The sequence below is a fragment of the Vidua macroura genome, chromosome 6, assembly GCF_024509145.1.
Source record: "Vidua macroura isolate BioBank_ID:100142 chromosome 6, ASM2450914v1, whole genome shotgun sequence".
NCBI classification, from domain to species: Eukaryota; Metazoa; Chordata; class Aves; order Passeriformes; family Viduidae; genus Vidua; species Vidua macroura.
The window spans coordinates 53,001,422-53,007,421 of record NC_071576.1 but is presented as its reverse complement, the minus strand read 5'-3'; positions in this window follow the sequence as shown (position 1 = coordinate 53,007,421).

The following is a 6,000-nucleotide window of genomic DNA, read 5'->3' as shown; positions in this document are numbered from 1 at the left end:
GAAAACCGTGTTTTTTAGACCGTGTAGATTCATTGGCCTAGCACATCTAAAACACAAGAATATAAAGCTTTAGTTGACACTGGTGCACAGTGCACATTAATCCCATCAAGACCTGTGGGGGCAGAATCTGTTTCTATCACTAGTGTGACAGGGGGATCACAGGATTTTACTTTAGTAGAAGCTAAGGTGAGCCTGACTGGAAATGAGTGAAAGAAACAGTCTATTGTGACTAGCCCAGAGGCCCCATGCATTTTAGAGATAGACTTCCTCCGAAGTAGGTATTTCAAAGATCCAAAGGGACTCAGGTGAGCGTTTAGAATAGCTGCTGTAGAGACAGAGAACATCAAGCAATTAAACAGCTTACCTAGACTATCAGAAAACCCATCTGCAGTAAGACTCCTGAAAGTAGAAGAGCAACAAGTACCAATTGCCACCTCAACAGTGCACCGCCGGCAGTACCAAACGAATCAGGATGCTGTAATCCCCATCCACAGAATGATCCGTGAACTAGAAAGCCAAAGAGTAATCAGCAAAACCCACTCACCCTTCAACAGCCCCATCTGGCCTGTGCGTAAATCTATAAGAGAATAGAGATTAACAGTAGACTACTGTGCATTAAACAAAGTGACTCGACAGCTGAGCGCTGCTGTGCCAGACATACTAGAACTCCAGTACGAGCTAGAGTCCAAAGCAGCAAAGTAGTGCACCATTATTGACATTGCTAATGCGTTTTTCTCCATTCCTCTGGCAGCAGAATGCAGGCCTCGGTTTGCTTTCACCTAGAGGGGCGTGCAGTATACCTAAAACCGACTGCCCCGAAAGTAGAAACACAGTCCTACCATCTGCCATAGACTGATCCAGACTGCACTAGAAAAGGGTGAGGCTCCAGAACATCTGCAGTACATTAACGACATCATTGTGTGGGAAAAGACAGCAGCAGAAGTGTTTGAGAAAAGAAAGAAAATCATCCAGATTCTCCTGAAAGCCAGCTTTACCATCAAAAAGAGCAAAGTCAAGGGACCTGCTCGAGAGATCCAGTTCCTAAGAGTGAAGTAGCAAGATAGACAGTGTCAGATTCCCACTGATGTCATAAACAAGATCACAGCAATGTCTCCTCCAACCAATAAGAAAGAAACACAAGCTTTCCTAAGCACCGTAGGTTTTTAGAGAATGCATATTCCTGAGTACAGCCAGATTGTAAGCCCTCTCTACCTGGTCACTGCAAGAACACTTTCCACTGGGGCCCTGAACAGCAACAAGCCTTTGCCCAGATCAAGCAAGAGATCGCTCATGCAGTAGCCCTTGGCCCAGTCAGGACAGGACCAGATGTGAAAAACCTACTCTATTCTGCAGCCAAGAACCATGGTCTGTCCTAGAGCCTTTAGCAGAAAGTGCCTGGGGAGACTCGAGGCTGACCATTAAGATTTTAGAGTCGAAGCTACAGAGGGTCTGAAGCCAACTATACTCCAAGAGAAAAAGAAATCTTAGCAGCCTATAAAAGAATCCAAGCTGCCTCAGAAGTGATTAGCATTGAAGTACAACTCCTCCTGGCACCCCGATTACCAGTGCTGGGGTAGATGTTCAGAGGAAAAGTTCCCTCCGCCCACCATGCCACCAGTACTATATAGAGCAAGTGGATTGCTCTTATTACACAGCGCGCCCAGATTAGAAACCTGAATCACCCTGAGATTTTAGAGATAATTACAAACTAGCCAGAAAGTAAAAGCTTTAGTCTTGCTGATAAAGAAGAACAAGAAGTAACACGTGAGGAAGAAGCTCCACCATATAACCAACTGCCAGCAAAATAAAACGTTACTCTCTTTTCACTAATAGTTCTTACCGTATTGTGAGAATGAAACAGAAGTAGAAAGCAGCCGTATAGAGCCCCACACAGCAAGTTGCTAAAGCTACCGAAAGAGAAAGTAAATCAAGTCAACTTACTAAACTCAAAGCTGTTCAACTGGCCCTAGACATTACAAAAAGAGAGAAGTAGCCAAAGCTCTACCTCTACACTGATTCATAGATAGTAGCCAATGCTCTGTAGAGATAGCTAGAGAAGTACAAAAAAAATAATTGGCAGCGTAAAAGAAAACCAATTTAAGCTGCTGATGAGTGGAAAGACATTGCTACCAGGGTAGGGAAACTACCTGTAAAAGTTTGCCATGTAGATGCCCATGTCCCCAAGAGCAGAGCCAGTGAAGAGCACCAAAACAATCAGCAAGTAGATCAAGCTGCAAAGATAAAAGGTGTCAAAGATAGACTTAGATTAGCAACACAAGGGGGAGTTATTCCTGGCACGATAGGCCCATGATGCCTCAAGCCATCAAAGCAAAAATACTACTTTTAAGTAAACACGAGACCAAAAAGTAGATTTAACCATAAACAGTATTTCTCAAGTTATCCATGACTGTGAAACGTGTGCTGCCATCAAACAAGCCAAGCAGGTGAAGCCCCTGTAGTATAGTAGACAGTAGTCCAAGTACAAGTATGGGGAGGCCTGGCAGATTGACTACATCACGCTGCCCCAGACATGCCAAGGCAAGCACTACATACTCACAATAGTAGAAGCCACCACAGGATAGTTAAAAACCTACCCTGTGCCTCATACTATGGCCCGTAACACCATTCTGAGCCTTAAAAAGCAAGTCCTTTAGAGGCATAGTACCCCTGAGAAGATTAAGTCAGACAATAAGACTCATTTCAAAAACAACCTTATCAACTCCTGGGCTAGGGAACATGGCACTGAGTGGTTGTACCATATTCCCTACCAAACACCAGCTGCAAGCAAAGTAGAAAAGTACAATAGACTATTAAAAACCACCTTGAAAACGTTGGGTGGGGGATCTTTTAAAAACTGAGAGTAACATCTAGCAAAAGCCACCTAGTTAGTTAACACCCAAGGCTCTACCAATCGAGTGAGCCCTGCCCAATCTGAGCCTTTGCATATAGTAAATAAAGACAAAGTCCCAGTAATACATGTCAGAAGTTTGTTAGAGAAGACAGTGTAAATCAATTCTGCCTCAAGTACAGACAAACCCATTCGTAAAGTTGTCTTTGCTCAAAAACCAGGTTACATATAGTAAATAATGCAGAAAGATAGAAGAACACGATGTGTACCTCAAAAAAAATTAATTGTTAAGTAAGAACTATGTGTAAATATCACTATTTGCTAAATGTTACTACCGTTGTCTTTATATAGCTATATATTAAATGTGTTTGTAGAGTTAGAATATATATATTAATTTTAGTAATAAGCTGATGATACGAAGATGAGAGGTAGAATGTCCTAAGTTAACTGTATAATGCTTTTATCCCCAATCGTCTGTTCTGTTTATACTGAATAATAAGTTTTGCACCTTTTAAGACTTGTTCCAAGAGTGAAAAGAAAGAGAAAAAGCGCAGAGTTTGTTTTCAGAAACTGCACTCACTCCTCCACATTCCTTTTCCCAGACTGTGTTGTCAGCAGACGAACAGACAACAAGACAGAGCTCTCCTTTGCTTTTTAGTTAGTTTTAGCTAGCTGAAGCAAAGAAGTTCCGTGAACTGTAGTTTTTTCCTTTTCTTTAAACTTGCTCAAACTGCTCTAGACTGAACAACCAAAAGAGCACCAGCAGCTCGCACCTGTGGCCCAACGGGCCGGGCCTGGGCTGCAGCATTTCCAGTGCCAGAAGGACTGATCAAAGACTGAGTAAGCCAAGCTGCAGCCTGGGCGCAGGGGGGGGGATTTTTTTCTGAGTTTGTCTCTCTTTTAAAGCGGCAAGCAATTTCATTATTTAATATTATTTAAGTTTTCTTGTTTAATAAACAGTTTTTTCCACTTTTCTCCAGAAAAGTATTTTTCCGTGAACCGGTTAAGAGAAAGGCCAGTTGAATCTGCCTTCTAGAAGAACCCCTTTGAAGATTGTCTCCCAAATTTACCTTGAACCAAAACAAAAGGTGAACATAATTTTTTTTTTTCCAATTACAGGCTACGACATAAAGGAAATGGTAGGGTGAAACTATATTCCTTCTAAAGAAAACTGACACATCATACTGCATTTTATCCAGTCTTTCCAGTTGACAAGGCATTTCACTAGCTGGAATCACTTTTGAGATTTAATTACAGGATTATCTAATTAGTGGATCTAGAAAGTGAAGCCCAGGAAACTCAAGTTAAGAATTCACTGTTACTTTAGCTTGGTATCTAGACAAGGGTGAGTAAGTCTGAACTCTGGATAGAGGGAAAAGAAAGCTACTGAAGCATAATCAGTTACAGTGAGTCTCCAAAAGCCAACAGCAGTCAAAGGGCCAGCATCCAGATCCTGCCTGACATGTAGAAGGAAAAGTGTAAGTTCATGGCATATTTAGGCTCACCAAAAAAATCCAACCAACCAAAAAAACCCTGCCCTGAAATAAGGAAACTACATAATAAAAATGTCACAAGTGGTACAATTTTTTAGGTTTCTTATTAAATAAGTGTTGTCCACCGAAGCAAGGATCTGAAGTGTGGGTTCACTAGTGAATCTATTAGGTAAATTCTTGGTTCAAAATTCCACTGGGAATAATACTCATTAGGTGCTGTCCCCTACTGTAGATGGTTAAGAAGTATCTTAATAGAGGAAAAAACTATTGAATATTTCATCTTAATAATACCTACCTGCTGTCTCATGGTCTACTGAAACAGACAAGAGAATTTTCCATGATAAATTTATCTCTCTGAAAAGGAAGAACTACTACAGATTTTTGGCTGAATTTTTTTCCCACTTGTCTATTTTGCCATTTCATTCCATACACTCTGGAAGCATTTGCTGCCAGAGAGGAAAAATATATTATTTACCAAACTAAACCAAAGGTTCATGTAATTTTATGTCCTGTTCTGGGTGGTAGTCAACATGAGTTACCTGACACAGAACAGGATAGACAGAAGAGGTACAAGGAAGTTTGACTAAAATTTTGGAAAAGCAGGGTCAATAAGAAAATACTAGCTTAAGCTCAGGATTAACACCTCCTTATAATTTTATAAATATATATATATAATTTTATAAACATAATTATTTATAATAATTTAAATATTCTATCCCATTAATATTTGTCAGGTTTTCCAATTTTAGTTCTGGTAATTGGATAATAGTGAACCATTTCAACTCATATACTCCTAAACAATATTTCACTCCTGTACTGCTTTATACTTGTTCACTAACTTGAGTTAAACCAAGTGAGAAACAGTCTGCTCTGCATCTTCTACCAAGGAATGTGAAATAATGCATTAATTAGATCCCCAGCTTTGACGAGTTTTTTTTTCAAATAGTGCTAGAGAACTATTAGCACAATTTTTTCCAGTTAACTTTATTTTGGCTCACAGTCTGGTCTAATATTCCAAACCACCTTAACTACTGTCTGTATTTGAAGAGCAAGACGTTAGTTAGTTTTCTGTTTTACAGCGGTCTGTCTATTTTGGTTTAACTTTCTAAAGTCAGAAGTAAACCCCTCATACTGCCTCCATTCTTCTTGATTGCTCTGCTCAGATAAATTTCCTCATGACCACCACCCCCTTATGTTTCCTAAACCAGAAATGAAGCACGAATTTGCAACGTAAGCAGTAGGTCTTCATACTGGTTGGCCCAACAAAGGCAGATACACAAATGGTTTCTGTATCCAGATACAGAACATTAATTATTGTGTGGGAGAACTAATTTCTTTCCACACTTAATTCCATTCTTCTGGAATTGTGAATAATCAGTGGCCTTGATTAGGTATTTTGTCAAATAGGTTTTGATGAGATACATTGGTGGATGGATATTTTACTAGTTCTGCATCTGAGCTCTTCAGCAGAAGCAGCTCATCAGTTTAACGTACACTTTTCAGCAGAAAGAGCAGGATGAAATGTCATGAAGCTGTACTGCATTGTATGTGAGGTTTCTGACCTAATTCGCTTTCATTTTTGCTTCTTCTCCCCTCTCCATCCAGTAAACTGAATATCAGAGTTGCATAAATCTGTTGAAAATTATAAATGCCTCTTCT